The sequence below is a fragment of the Bubalus kerabau genome, chromosome 2 (genome assembly GCF_029407905.1).
Source record: "Bubalus kerabau isolate K-KA32 ecotype Philippines breed swamp buffalo chromosome 2, PCC_UOA_SB_1v2, whole genome shotgun sequence".
Taxonomy (NCBI): Eukaryota; Metazoa; Chordata; class Mammalia; order Artiodactyla; family Bovidae; genus Bubalus; species Bubalus kerabau.
In genome coordinates, this window is record NC_073625.1 from 16,629,267 (window position 1) to 16,644,907 (window position 15,641).

The following is a 15,641-nucleotide window of genomic DNA, read 5'->3' on the forward strand; positions in this document are numbered from 1 at the left end:
TCCAGTATTCTTGCCTGGAGAATTCCATGGGTACAGGAGCCTGGCAGGCTATAATCCATGGGGTCTCAAAGAGTACTGAGAAGGATAGATGGATGCCCAAGGGCAGGACAGGTATTATTGTCAATGTCCTCCCTGCAGTTGTGGGCAGAACATGTCTGGGAGTAATAACACTAAGCTATATTTAGAATAATCTGGAATCTTCCAATTGGATGAATTTTTGTTCAAATAAACCAGATTTGGATGTTATTAGTTATGATGCCAATTGAATCTTGGTTTGCCTCCATCTTCAGGGATGTTACTAACTTCACTTCACTGCTGTGACTTCGTGCCCATGTGTGTGATGTTTGAGTAGCATCAGATGGTAGGGTCTGTGGAGTAACCAGACAGCCACACCAGAAGCAGCAGATTGTCCTCCTACGCTTTCTCCTGCGCTTAGCTTTAATTTTTTAGGAGTTTGCTCCTGCCAAAGAACCAGATCTCTAATAACTGGTATGAAGAATGACACTCAAATTAGTAAAACATGTAAGAGCTTAGACAATGAGAAAGGAAAGGCCTAAACTCTCAGTTGTTGAATTCGTTATAAAACAAATTCCTAGGAATTTTAATGAATACAATTTCTGTGGGCCTCACATTTGGAAACAATGGGGTGGAAAATATGAAATAACGTGTAACAGTATTGCGACACAGAGAATCAGATCTAGAAGAGTTTATTTTGGGCAGGGAATGTTTTCCCATCTTAGGTTCCTGTTTAGACTTATGACCACTAGCTGGCATGCGAATTCTAGTTAAACTTGGAAACTGTTTATTTTTGCCATTTTTGCCATTGGGACTTTCCTCAATTTTTTAAGATTGTCAATAAAATGTGTGCTAGTAGCTGGGCACGATTTTTGTTCCATGATGCATTAAGGCTTCACAGAAATATAAAAAATTGAGTGTAAATTAAAGGAGACAATCTGAGACCTGCCATTCTTGGTTTTTCCAGGTTTTCAGATTCTCATTTAGAATTCACAGGAGTACTTTTCTATGACAGGCATACCCATAAGCAAACATTTTTAAAAGGGATAATCAGAACCCCCTGAATTGTCTGTGGTTCAGGAATCTTCACTGGCCTGTCAAATTGGCAGAAGTCTCCTCTAAGGACCTCAGAATTTATCCCAGCTGGCACTGCTGATTTGACCAGATTATGTTTCAGCCAGTCATTGGCTGGGCCTCATAAAGGCCTGTTTTCATAGTTAACTGTCAGCACTGGGCTCTTCCCAATTAAAATCAGACTAATGCCACTTCCAGCAGCTTGGCAACCTACCCCTTGAGTTTACCATCTGTCGCTTCTGCTGTTTTTAACAGATAAACCCCCACATCTCAGGCTTAACCCAATAAGAAGTGTTGTTTCTTGCCCATGTCATCCTAAACAGGTGTTCTAATTGGCAGGCAGCATCTCCCCAGCAGTGGTGCTTCATGAATCGGCAACATGTGGTTTCCAAGTTGGCTGTCCTTTTTGGAAGGGGTAAGAGAATGAAGGATTCATAGCGGAGGTTTTTTATGGGTCAATGTTTTTATGGAAACTGGTGTGCCTCCCCTATACTCATGTACCATTGACCCCAGCTCTGTTGAAGTTAAGGCTGAGAAATACAGTCTATTTTTGAGCCCAAGAAGAGGACAAATTGGGTTTGGTGAATAGCTGTCTTTAACACACCTATGCTTGTACAATTATTTTAATAGTATTTAAAATTTTTAAATTGCTTTTTACCTACTTGTGATTTCTCACATGTGAATTTAAAAAATTATTCCAATTTGTCTTGAAATATCTATTATTTTATAATTTTGCTGTTCTTTTCCCAGTATATACATATAGTCTATATACATATAAAATATGTGTGTGTGTATGTGTATAATTCAAGGTTCCATAGTTATATAGGTGAGATCCAGAACTTGAGACCAGGATGTATAACTTTGAGTGCACTGAATGGTTTCATTTTATTATATTTCAATCTCAAATATATAGATGATATATATATATAGATAGATGATATATATAGATGATAAAAAGGTCCATGAATTAATACTTTTGATTGATATCATCTCTAATTTAAATTCCACACTGAGTAGTAAATATCTAGAAAACTATCTTAACTTTTAGAGCCTCAAGGGCATCTAACATTGGGATCTTTTTGTAATTTCCTTTGCTACTCCTTCCATTTTTTCTTTTAGTATTAATAATTTCTTAATCAGATTGACTCAGATTTATCATAATCACTCTGGAAATTGAGGCATTAGAAAGAGGCATAGATAGATGAATAGATTATGGTAGAAGGCTGAGCTTTCTAAAAATTACAAAATTACAAAGGCCAAAGTCACATCATTTTCCCCCTTTCTCCCATATCCAATAAAGGATAGCTAATGGGAGAACAATAGAAAGAAACAATAGCACCTTTCAGTACATAAAGTGGTCTGGAGCTTGAATCAGAAATCTGACTACAGGGATTTCCCTGGCTATCCAGTGATCAAGACATTGCGCTTCCAATGCAGGGGGCACTGGAATCCCGGTCAGGGAGCTAGGATCCCTTATGCCGCCTGGGGTGGGCAAAGTTAGATGAATAAGAAAAAGAAAAGGAAATCCGACTACAAATGCAAGAGCCGCGGGCTTATCTAGGGGTTACGACAGGCTTTGAGCCATGAGGATGACACTGGTATCTCCGTGTCATTGCCCAGGGCAGACAGCTGCTTCTCATGATCACTGCCAACGAGGAGTCCAGGAGAGTAGATAACTGAAGTGTGCTGTCTATAAAGACACAAACTAAAATTCAGATAAACTCAGAGAGGAATCAGCTAGTTAGTGAAAAACACTAAAAAGCCAGAACCACCTGGTGTAGGAGAAACTACCCAAAGAGGGGCCGTCAACATTACAAATAGCAAACGAACAGATACATCTTCCCAGGGTAGGATGAAGGGAGGTGTTTTATTGTGGCCTGATAAGGTGAGTAATATGGAAGGATTGTTTCCAGGCAGCTGCTGCCCATTAGATGAAGGTGGTGAGAGACTCCACTGAGAGCCTTTCAGACAAAGTTATGTGAAAGTATGCACACACCAGAAACGCTATTGAAGATGTTAGATTGATCATGCTCCAAGTTCTGTTGTGGCTAGAATGTTTTCTGGGCAAAGGGAAGAAGGCCAGGCTTGGATTGTCCATATGTCTTAAACACTTAATGAAAAATAATATTATATTAATTCCTTTATATCCTCTGTGATTTGTCCAAGAGACTAAATATGATTCAGATTGTCTTCATGGGACTCTACTGATTGAAATAGACATTTCTTGGCCTTCTTTTTGTATTTCAATTCCCTACATTTTTTTTAAATTTCAACTTTAAACTTATCGAAGGTAGAACCAACATTTGACGGTGTACTATTTCCCAGACCTTATCTAATGCTTCATGTCTTGAAATCCTCCATACAGTCCTGCAAAGGAAATAATTGTAATAACCACATTTCACAAATGAGGAGACTGCTTTGCTTAAGGATACAGAAAATGGCAAAATTGGAAAATTTATCATCTTTCTCAATGCAAAGGTCATGCTGTTTCTCCTAGAAGAGGTACAAGGATCCCTGACATTGGATTTGAACTTGGCTGAGTTTTTGGCTCTTTCTCTTACAGTTAACATTGCAGCTTCTTCAACTTTCCTCTACTTTATGCTCCTGGAGGCAACATTGCAGCTCTAGTCACTGTGTTTCTTATAATTTTGAACAAGTCGCTTCTCTTTGTCCAGTGGTAAAATGATGAGATTGGATGAGAGGATATCACAGATCTCCACCAACTTTGACAAATCTCCAGTCCAAGGACCAGGATGTGCTATTCTCTCAACCATGCTCCTTAATGCGATATCTATGAAGAATCTAGGAGCATTTTCCATTACCAGGTAATGGCTCCTTTCACTTCTTCCCTCATTGTGGGTAACTCTTTTTAAAATTGTGGTATAGTTGCTTTACAATGTCGTGTTAGTTTCTACTGTACAACAACATGAATCAGCCATGTGTGTGTGAGCATTAGTCGCTCAGTTGTGTCTGACTCTTTGAGACCCTATGGACTGTAGCCCAGCCAGGCTTCTGTGCCCATGGAATTGTCCAGGCAAGAATACTGGAGTGGGTGGCCATTTCCTTCTCCAAAATCATCCATATGTATACATACATCCCCTCCCTCTTGTGCTTCCCTCCAACCCTCCCATCCCACCCCTCTAGGTCATCACAGAGCCCTGAGCTGAGCTCCCTGTGCTGTACAGCAGGTTCCCACTGGCTGTCTATTTCACACATGGTAGTGTGTAGATCATTCCCAATCTCCCACCTCATTCCACCTCCCACTGTGTCCACACATCTGTTCTCTATGCCTCTGTCTTTATTCCTGCCTTGAAAATAGGTTCATCTGTACCGCTTTTCTAGATTCCGCATATATGTGTTAATATATGATATTTGTTTTTCTCCTGACTTACTTTACTCTATATGACAGACTCCAGGTCCATCCACGTCTCTACAAATGACTCAATATTGTTGCTTTTTTATGGTTGAGTAATACTCTTTTTTTAAAAGGCAAAAGTGGAAAAACTTTCCTATATGAATCCACACTCAGAAAGGCTGGTGTGACAGAGAACATCAATTTCCTATTCATCAAGATGAATTCAAGCTCTGCCATCTGTCATTTCACCCATGTGCAACAAACATTAGGAAAATAGCTGTTACACTTGGAAGATTACTCTATTTTTCCAGGAAATTGAAAGTGTTTGCCTCCTTTGTAGATGGGCAGCTGACTGAAAGTGCTTATCAAGAGACTACTGCTGAGAGTGAGGATATCTAACCATTTCGGGAAACCTGGTTGCATAGGTGAACTTACATCTCTCTTCATCCCTATTGATTCAGTCAGTGTATCTATGATACTTGTATCATCCCAGGAGCAAATTATAGAAAAGCGTGGCAATTTCATTTACCCAATTCATGGAAGCAATTCACAAAGCAAAATAAAACAAAAACTATTTCTTTTTCAACTGTGCTTGTGAACTTACTTTGACAGATAAAGCACATCTTTCCTTTAGTATAAAATCACTATAATCCTCATGTGGAGTGATCTATCTGCTCTATCATTTATTCAATATCATTAAATATCTGTTTAACCCATTGGAGGGGTTCATTACTTCTTCAATAAAACATTTCCTTACCAATAAAATGGCCCTAAATAATATGAGCTTATAGTCATTATGTGCAGTAATTAAGAAAATGCATGAAAGTGCATCCTTTCTCTGTGAAAGGTACTTGTCAGTCATCGTATAGAATTTAAAAAAAGATGATTTCATAGAGAAATAGATCAAGTCCTCAAGAAGTTGTAGTCCAATTAAAAAAAAATGTATGTTCATAAATTACCCAAAGTTAAAGAAGAAAGTGGCAGGTATGGAAGAGAAATCACAGGAAAAATGCCATAGGAATTTCGAGAACAAAGGATACTTCTAGGATTATGATATAGTATTTTGCATAAGGCAGTTGAACTCAGCTTTTAAGGATGAATAAGATTTGGACACATACCAATGGAGGAGAGGGACTTCTCTGATGGTCCAGTGGTTAAGACCCCATGCTTCCAGTGCAAGGGGAATAGGTTCGATCCCTGGTAAGGGAAACTAAAATCCCAGATGCTGTGTGGTGCAGCCAAACAAACAAACAAAAAATGGAGAAGAGAGAATGAAGATACTTCCTGAAGATGTGGTATGAGGTTAGGACTAAGAAATAGGTGTCCCAGGGCAATAATCACTGGTTTAGTTTGGTTGACGAATGTAGTTTATGGAGGGGGGAATAGTAAATAAGGTTGGGAATGTAAGTATGACTAGACGGAAGATGAGTCTGAGTGCTTTTATTCTGTAGACCAGGATTTAGGCTAATAGAATAGAGAGGTTATGGAATGGAGTGGATGTGTAATGAAAGAGGACAGAAAATTCCATGAGGGGCATATTGGATTTGAAATGTACCAAGAGCCTTCCTGTTGGGTTGCTCGGGAGGACTGAGAACTGGGACACTGAGGAGAGGTAGCCAGTGTGCTATAGTTCCCTTGGCTGTACTTTTACTGCAAGCCACATCCGATACAATTCACTAGAACAGAAGCACCTCCTAAGACTTGTAAGCAAAGAGCCTCAGCAATCCCACCACTTACCTCAGTTCCTAGCCACTGAAGGAAGTGGAGGTGACACAGACGTGAGAGTGAGTTTATTCAAATTTTAAAGTGAAATTTGAAAAAGCTCTGCTGAAGGTGTTCAGGACCAAGAGGTGCTATGAAAAATGGAGAAGTGAAGCTGTTAGTCACTCAACTGTGTCTGACTCTTTGTGACCCCATTATCTGTGGTCCGCCAGGCTCCTCTGTCCATGGACTTCTCCAGGCAAGAATTCTGGAGTGGGTAGCCATTCTTTTTTCCAGGACATCTTCCTGAACCCAGGTCTCTCGCATTGCAGGCGGATTCTTTACCGCCTGAGCCATCAGGGGAGCCCCAATATTTTTGCATTCACTTTATAGTGTATTCATGATGGTCTGGGGTGAAGTGAACTTAATGAGCTCTCAAAAGAATTCAGTGAAATTAGTTATCAATAAGGACAAGAAATAGAGCAAATAGTACACCTTAACTGCCCAAGTCCTGAGAATAACTGCAAGATAAAAAAAATGACTGGTATGTGAATGGCAGTAAAATCCAAAGGAAAAATGAAGTGCTAACAAGTTGCTAGTTTTTATATTTTAATGTGGTAAGTTGCCATTCACATCAAAGGGTTTTCTGATTTGAGGATCAAAAGGAGATTTCTGGCAGCAAAAATGACTGAAGTAGAAAATTCAAGGTAAGCAGTGAAAACCCCATTACCATGTCAGGGAGCCTTATCTGTAATTTATTTTCTGCAGCTTGATTTTGTTGATGGAGACTGGTCACAAAGATTAGGAGCCATAGAGATAAGAGAAATTGATAGACAGAAAAGGTAACTTGAAAATAGCAAAGGATATAGCCAACTTGGCAGAATATATCTTAAACCCTATCATGCTGAAAATATCAAATAAAAGACTCCCTGCCATAAAACCTCAGAAAATACCTCTGTGAAGTAATATAGGGAGAATATTATTGGAAGGACTGATTTTCTTCATGGGCTTTGGACACATTTATTGTGTGTGTTAGTCGCTCAGTCATATCCAGCTCTGTGAACCCACGGACTGTAGCCCACCAGGCTCCTCTGTCCATGGGATTCTCCAGGCAAGAATACTGGAGTGGGTTGCTGTTCCCTTCTCCAGGGGATTGTGCATTGCAGGCAGATTTTCTACCATCTGAACTATTTAGTAATATAATACAAATCAGATATCTCTGCCATTATTTCTTATAACTTTGTTATAAGTCCTCCTTTTCAGGAGGACTTCCTGAAAAATATGAGGGCTTAGGCAATACACTTACAGTGAATACTCCAGAAAGTCAGAAAGTAATTCATTTCTCACTATTTAGGGTCTGAAATCAGGAGACCTGGCTGACACCGACCTTTGAGTTGATCCTGTAAGTAAATAAAAAGTAGGAACCAAGGCTAGAAAATTCTGCAGAGGCTTTGAAATCCAGGTTTAAAATGTTTGACTTATTAAAAAAAAAAAGAAGTAATAGACCCCAAATAGAGTCACTTGTGCTCAGCCCCACAACAGCAAAGCAAAGCTTAATACTTAATCTAATTGCAGTTTCAGCCTCTTTCAGGCTTGAAATTTTTAATCAGTCACCCTGGAATTTGCTGATCAACCCTAGTGAAGTCATCTTCAGGTGAAAGCCCCCCCACCCTTCCCTCAGAGGAAGGTAACCTCGACAGAAATAATCTTTCCTTTTGTTTTTGATTTCCCTGTCTCATCCCTTTTGCCTTTAAAAGCCTTCCATTTTAACAGCTTCTCAGAGTGTCTTTCTGGGGCTTCCCTGGTGGCTCAGTGGTAAAGAATCTGCCTGTAATGCAGGATGTGTGGGTTTGATCCCTGGGTGGGAGAGATAGATCCCCTCGAGAAGGAAATGGCAACCCATTCTAGTATTCTTGCCAGGAGAATCCCATGGACAGAGGGCTACCGTCCATAGGGTCTCAGAGTTGGACACGACTTAGGGACTAAACCACCACCACCACAGAGTGCCTTTCTATTAATAGTTGCAGCTGGGATGCCGACCAATTCATGAATCCATGGATAAAGGTGATTGGATCTTCAAAATTTACTTAGTTGAAATGTGTTTTTTCACAGATTACATCCTTCTGGACAAAAAGAAATGGGTACTTATGTGAGGTTTGGCAGGGAGGGTGCTAGGCAGTAATACGACCAAATCTGTATTTTATACACAATTGTCTGTCAAGTGTCAAAGAAGCTGGAATAAGAAGAGATTTAGGCCAGGAAGAATCTGAGAGCATGGTCCAAGAACTATTTCTCAAGTGTAATAATACAGTTAGAGTGAAAAAAAATCATTATTATATCTTTTAAAACACAATCTTGAAGAGTTTGTTTAGTGAACATCAAAGTTTTTTTTATTCTTTACATGAGAGTTTGCTCTAAATATTAAAGAATAAAGTGATTGAATGCAATATTCTAGGTTGACAGTTATTTCTATGCAGCATGTGGAAGATACTACTCCATTGCTTTCTGAACTTTGTTGTTGATGAGATGTTATTAATACTATCAATCTATCAATACTTTTCTTTGCTAACTTTAATGATTTTTCTCTTTATTCTTTATTTTCATTATGTGACCAAGGTGTGGACTTATTTTCATTGTATTTTTGTCTATTTTTAGTAGACAATTCTAGTAATACATTTTTGATCTAAAAATTTATTTTTTAATTAATATTCTAGAATGTTCCTATTAATTCTTCAAAGGTAGCCTACCATCATTTCTTCCTTTCTCTGCTTCTGTAATTTTTACTGAACATTAGATATTAGGCTTATCAATCTTTCATGTGTCTTAACTTCTCTTCAATATTTTTTTCTTTTATTTTCTAGACTGCATTCTGGGTAAGCCTCTTAGTACCAAATTCACTAATTAGCCCTTTCAGAATCCAAGTCAGAATGTATCCCAGCTCTTGCAGTTTTAAAATTTGGATGATTGATATATTTGATGTTCAAGTTGTCTTATTGATTCTTGAAATCAGTTGATTCATATGACTTTGTTTTATTTCTCTTTATGTTGTTTCAAAACTTTGGTCTTTTCAAGATGGCACTTATGTCTTGGTTTATTTCCTTAAACATCAGTTCAGTTCAGCTCAGTTGCTCAGTCGTGTCTGACTCTTTGCGACCCCATGAATTGCAGCACGCCAGGCCTCCCTGTCCATCACCAACACCCGGAGTTCACTCAGACTCACGTCCATCGATTCTGTGATGCCATCCAGCCATCTCATCCTCTGTCATCCCCTCGTCCTCCTTCCCCCAATCCCTCCCAGCATCAGAGTCTTTTCCAATGAGTCAACTCTTCACATGAGGTGGCCAAAGTACTGGAGTTTCAGCTTTAGCATCATTCCTTCCAAAGAAATCCCAGGGCTGATCTCCTTTAGAATGGACTGGTTGGATCTCCTTGCAGTCCAAGGGACTCTCAAGAGTCTTCTCCAACACCACAGTTCAAATGCATCAATTCTTCGGCAGTTAGCTTTCTTCACAGTCCAACTCTCACATCCATAACTTATTTTAAAATTTTTATCAAACTTCAGTGAAATGAATTTCACATTGAGCATTTTGATTATTGATTGCACTGGCTTTCTTTCTTTCTTTTTTTTTAATGTCTATTTATTTTTGGGGGGCTGTGCTGGGTCTTCATTGCGGTGCATGGGCTTCTTATTGTGATAACCTCTTGTTGCAGGCTCTAGGCTCTCCAGCTTCAGTAGTTGTGGCTCACGAGCTCAGCTGCTATGAGGCATGTTGGATCTTCCTGGACCAGGGATCAAACCCATGTCTGCTGCACCAGCTGCCGGACTCCCAACCACTGAACCACCAGGGAAGTCACTCAATGGCTTTTTTAACATTAGAATTCTTCAACTGTTTGTAATATTGCCCTGCAGACCTCTGTTTCCCTCTCTCTGTCTGTCACAGACAGACATCTGTGACACACCCACACACAAACTATCTTTAGTCTGGAATCTCAAAAACAAATAAAAGAAAGCAGATTCATAGGAGTTACCAATTCAGAAGGACAAGTTTCTCTTTCAAGGACAGACAGCTTAGTAACCTTAGATGTCTTTCTCACTACTTACAGTTCTGGGAAATATGCAAAACTAATATTTTATCAGCATCTTATATAGGATTTGTCATGTATGTATTAAACACATATTTGTTGAATTCATTTCTTAATAACCATGCTAAAGATAACTGTGAAACCATTCAAAATGATACCTACAAAAGGAAATGGAAGCACTATAGCTATATAGAGGCTTCTAAAATCATTGGAAGGAAAAAAAAGGTAGTACAAGGTTACTGATACTATTAATCTAGGCCTGAAACGCCTATGTACTATCTTTAGAAAGTAATGGACTAAAGCAAATGAAGTCAGGATGTCTCATTATCATAAAGTCTGGGAATGTGAATCCCACAGAGAAAAGGTTGACAGCTAGGGAAGAAATGAGCAGAAAGAATTAAGAAGGAAATGCTAGAGGGTTTAACATGAGGAGGGGTTTACAAAAGATAAGGTTTGTTAATTGAAAATAAGAAGTGCTAATATTAATAAAAAAATGGGACTGACTGAATGCCCATATGAGATGTTATCCAAGGTCTGGAGAGATTTAGGAAAAGAGGAGACATCATAGTAAGAACTATAATACATTATATTTGTACAGCAAATTGCTTTTTGGTTTAGGAAGCTTTTCTACAGGCTTTATTTTGTGTGAACTTTATAAGTACTCTATGAAGCAGAATAATTATTATTTAGGTTCAGGGATAGTAATATTATCAAGCCGCTTTCCTTTTCTTTCTTTTCTTCTTTTTTTTTTTTCAGACACACAGCAGAGTTTATGGGGTCTTGGTTCCCCAATCAGGGATTGAACCCGCACCCTCAGCAGTGAAAGTGCGGAAGTCCCGAGCAGTTCCTTTATGCTAAAAATTTCACCTGTTTATACAGTTTACTTGGAGTTAGAAAACCTGGGTTCAAATTTCAGCTCTTCTACTTATAAGCTAGGAGGCCTTGAGCAAGTTACTTAACATCTCTGTTCTCAGTTTCTTTACATATAAGATGATCTAACAAAAATTTTTATTGAAGGGATTGCTATGAGGTTTCAATGACTTAAGACATTTAAAATACTTACAACAGAGTCTGGCACACAGCAAGGACCTTCTCAATGTTATATATAATAACAATGATACTAATCACTTTCTTCCTTGAAGGAGAGATTGAGGTTCTGAGAAGTTGAGTTTTTGATCAGGGTCATGCAATTAGTCACGTTAAAAGCTCAAAGTTAGACTCTTATTCCAAATTCTCTGCTTTTCTAGAAACATTGCATATTGCTCCAGTCATTGTTTGTAGAGACATTGAGACAGAATATTAATATAAAAAATGGAAGAATGTGTATGTATAAAATCAAGCTGAAAACATCCATTGGGAGAAGAGTCTTCAGGTAAAGTGAGTACTTAAATAAATGTAGTAGGTAAGGAAGCTTTGAAGAGCTGTTTTAGCTTTGTGTCCATAGGGTTTGGTACAGTGCATGACACCCCCAACATGAAACTGAATTACTTTTTGATCATCTAATAACCACTCTCCAATAAAAAGCAAGATTCCAAATGGCCTTTGGGAAACCACCTGTAACCTACTCTTAGTCATGATATTTGGGTGAGAATGACTCCTAATCACCTCCTAGCTCCAGGGGTGGATGGTCACGATTTGAATCATCTCCTCAATATCCTATCTCCCTTGTCAGAGCAAATGGCCATAAATGGTCATGTCAATCAATTCAAACTAAAATAAACCAAGGAGAAGTTTGCTGGAATTTTGCAGGAGGAAATTGCATTTCTTCTTGGAATTACTAGTAGGTGCACTTACATTTTTCTTGGGTGAGGCCCTGTGAGGATGTGAGGGCTGGCACTGCTGCAGCCATTTTGCTATTATTAGAGAAACTGAAAGAGAAGAGTGGGGGAAGAAAAATCTTTGGTGACATCAGCTGTTTATTGTGTGAGCTTATAAATAAACTGAGTGTTGTCTGGAGCCAGTCTTACTTCTGGACTTTTCAGTTATGCAGCTCCTATATTTTTTAAATAAAGAGTATGTGTTTTTTCTTTTTGTCACTTGTAACACAAAAAGTGCTGATACAGTAAATTTTCAATATATAGTTATGAAAAAGAATTTGCAGTATTTAAATAAGATTGGTCCATAACCCTAATATATAAAAAGCTATTAAAAACAGTTTAGAAGGAACTTCCCTGGCAGTAAAGAGGATAGAAATCCACTCGCCAATGCAGGGGACATGGGTTTGATCCCTGGTCTCAAAGGATTCCACATGCCACGGAGCAACAAGCCTGAGCCCCACAGCTAGAGAGTCCATGTGCCGCAGATCCCTCCTGCTGCAACAAAGATCCTGTGTGCTGCAACTAAGATGCAAGGCAGCCAAATTAATCACTTAATGAAAAGATAAAATAAATGAAAGTTAATTAATTAAAAAAAGATTATATGGACAAGGTTATTTATTGCCCTGGTTGAATTTAAACAACAATATAGCTACTCAATAGAGTATTCTGTAGCTGAAGAAAAGAATGAGGAATATCTCTATATCTTAATATATCTAATATATTAAGTGGAAAGGAAAAGTAGAGAAAAATGTATATAGTAGGCAAACAATTGACTAAGAAGGAGATTATATGAATACATATGTTTGTTTATATTTTTAAAAAATGGAGGATAAACCTTATAATTTGTGAAAAATAGTCACCGAAGGAGGAAGAAGTGTGTTGGGGGCAGATATTGAAGCTCACCTTCCTTGACTATGCCTTTGCTTGAGGACTCGTTAAATATTTTACATAATTGTAAATTAAATCAAGTTAAAAAGCAGGTCCTAAAAACAAAAAGGGAAGTAAAATACCTCTATTGGTGACATAACTACATAGAGTAATTTTTACAAGTGACGTAAAAACAGTCATTTGACTGTACATTCTAGGGACAAAAACAAGGTGCAAACTTTGTCATCAGAATGTCTAGAATCTAGTTGATGTTAGTATCATTAAAATAAGAAATTAAGACTTCCATTTCTGGGGACTTCTCTGGTGGTCCAGAGGTTAAGACTTCACCTTCCAATGCAGGGGGTGAGGATTTGATCCTTGGTCTGCAAGCTAAGATCCCCCATGCCTCACGGCCAAAAAGCCAGGACATAAAAAGCAACAGAATCAATATTGTAATAACTTCAATAAAGACTTAAAAAATATCCACATCAAAAAAAAATTCTTAAAAAAAAAGACTTTCACTAATTGAAGGATTGCTGTTTAGTTGATAAGTCGTGTCTGACTCTTTTGCAACCCCATGGACTGTAGCCCACCAGGCTCCTCTGTTCATGGGATTTCCCAGGCAAGAATACTGGAGTGGGTTGCCATTTCCTTCTCCAGGGCATCTTCACAACCCAGGGATCAAACCGAGTCCTTTGCATTGTCAGGCAGATTCTTTACTACTGAGTCACCTGGGAAGCCTGACGGAGATGTTATTTTCCCTATTTCTCCCACTAAGTACAACCCAAATCCCTGAACGTTATATATGAACAAGCATAAGAAGACTCTGAGAGGTGAAGAGAAGCAGGCAGATTGGCCATGGACCTCAGGATCCAAGGAAAAACATAGCAGTGATTTCCCTGGGTTTTCTTCTTTGCCTCATGTATCCTGGACAGAGTGTCAGAAATGCCAACGAGGACAGCCATAAAAGCACCAGGAAAAGCCTGGTCTCTCTAGCCAAAGGCCCAGCAAAAAGGCAGCCTCGGAAGACAGACGTCTTGCAGACACCTCTCTTCAAGTCAGACATCATCCCACTCCCATGAGTCAAAGCCGAATGAGGAGCCTAGGTGCCCACCCTTGCCTGACAGTTGGTTACCAGTCACCCCTCGTCCTGCCCCCTCCACAGTGGTGTCAGAGTTGGGCAGTCAGAGAGTTGAAACTTAACCGTCAGCAATAACACGGACTCTGCCTGCCAGGTTGTCAGGGGAGGTCACTTGGGAAGTAGTAACTAGGCACTCCTGTCCCCACAATGACAGCTCAGAATTCTATAGCCAGTGAAAATAACCTTGAGGAATAAAGGGGAAATTGAGACGCTCTCAGCTGAAGGAGAGCAAAAAGGATTTGTTGCCAGATTGACCCTCAAATAATGGCTTAAGGAAGTTCTGTAAACAGAAAATGGAAAAAGAAAGAAACCTTGGAACATCAGGAAAGAAGGTGGAACAAAAGAGAAAAACTGAGTTGGTATAATTTGCTTTCCTTTTTCTCTTTAGTCTTCTAAATTATATTTAGTGATTGAGGCAAAATTAGGACAATTTCTGACATGGTTGTTATGTACGCAGAGGAGACTTTTTAGATAATTAATTATAAATGGGAGCGGGTAAAGAGAGGTAAGTAAGCTTTCATTCATGCTAGCAAAATGTTAGCTGTACGCTATAATTGTTTAGTTGCTAAGTCGTATCCAGCTCTTCTGTGACCCCATGGACTGTAGCCCACCAGGCTCTTCTGTCTATGGGGTTTCCCAGGCTAGGATACTGGAGTGGGTTGTGATTCCCTCCTCCAGAAGACCTTCCCAACCCAGGGATTGAACCTGCATCTCTTCCACTGGCAGGAGGATTTTTTACCACTGAGCCACCACAGAAGCCCTGGGCTATAAAGGGAATATATATATATATATACATACATACATACATATAATGTAATGGGGCTTCCCTGGTCACTCAGTGAAAACCAATCCACTTGCAATGCAGGAGACATAGGAGTCCAGAGTTCGATCCCTGGTCGATCATCTTCCTGATCATCTTCGATCAGGAAGATGCCCTGGAGGAGGGCATGGCAGACACAGTCTCTAACCTGTCAGTAATATTTCAAAGGCTATAGGCTGAGTGGAAAAAAAAATTCCTTTCTCCAAAGGTCACATATTGTATAATTCCATTTATATAACATTTTAAAAATGGAAAGTTATACTGATGGACAAGAAATTAGTGGCTGCCAGGGGTCTGGGATGGCAGGAGTGGGTGGGTGTGACCTCGAACGGTAACACGAAGGAGATTTGGCTGGTGGTAGCTTCATGAGTATAAAGATGCCATAAAATAGCATAAAACTGTAGACATACATTGTGCCGATGTCAATGTCCTGTGATAATATTATGCTATAGTTTTGTAAGATAAAACCACTGGGGGAAACCGGATGAAGGATACAGGGAATTCCTCTGTACTATTTTTTGCAAATTCCTGTGACTGTATAACTATATCCAAATTAAGGTAAAAAAATTAGTTATTAAAGAACAATATTTTGAAAGTTTTAAAGTAAATATACACCTCGTACAGTGATAATGAGAAGACACAAGGGCCTAATTCAGTATAAATAAATCAGGGCAACTTGACTGAGGAGGCAACATTCATAGTGAAACTTGCAGGACAAATGTTTCTCAGGCAAAGTGCAAAGTTGACCAGGACATTTCAGTATTATGG

At 39.0% G+C, this 15,641-nt stretch overlaps 1 long non-coding RNA gene across 2 annotated transcripts; it reads left to right on the plus strand.

Annotated features, from left to right (window-relative positions):
* The first annotated feature begins 1,265 nt into the window (after window positions 1–1,265).
* Window positions 1,266–10,831, plus strand: LOC129644611 (uncharacterized). 2 transcript variants are annotated; one of them, XR_008710875.1, is made up of 3 exons: window positions 1,266–1,504; window positions 3,653–3,914; window positions 9,857–10,831. It is a non-coding gene; the product is annotated as an uncharacterized LOC129644611 (long non-coding RNA). The 2 variants fall into 2 exon arrangements; XR_008710874.1 differs by having other exon boundaries at window positions 1,271–1,504; window positions 3,765–3,914.
* The last annotated feature ends 4,810 nt before the right edge of the window (window positions 10,832–15,641 follow it).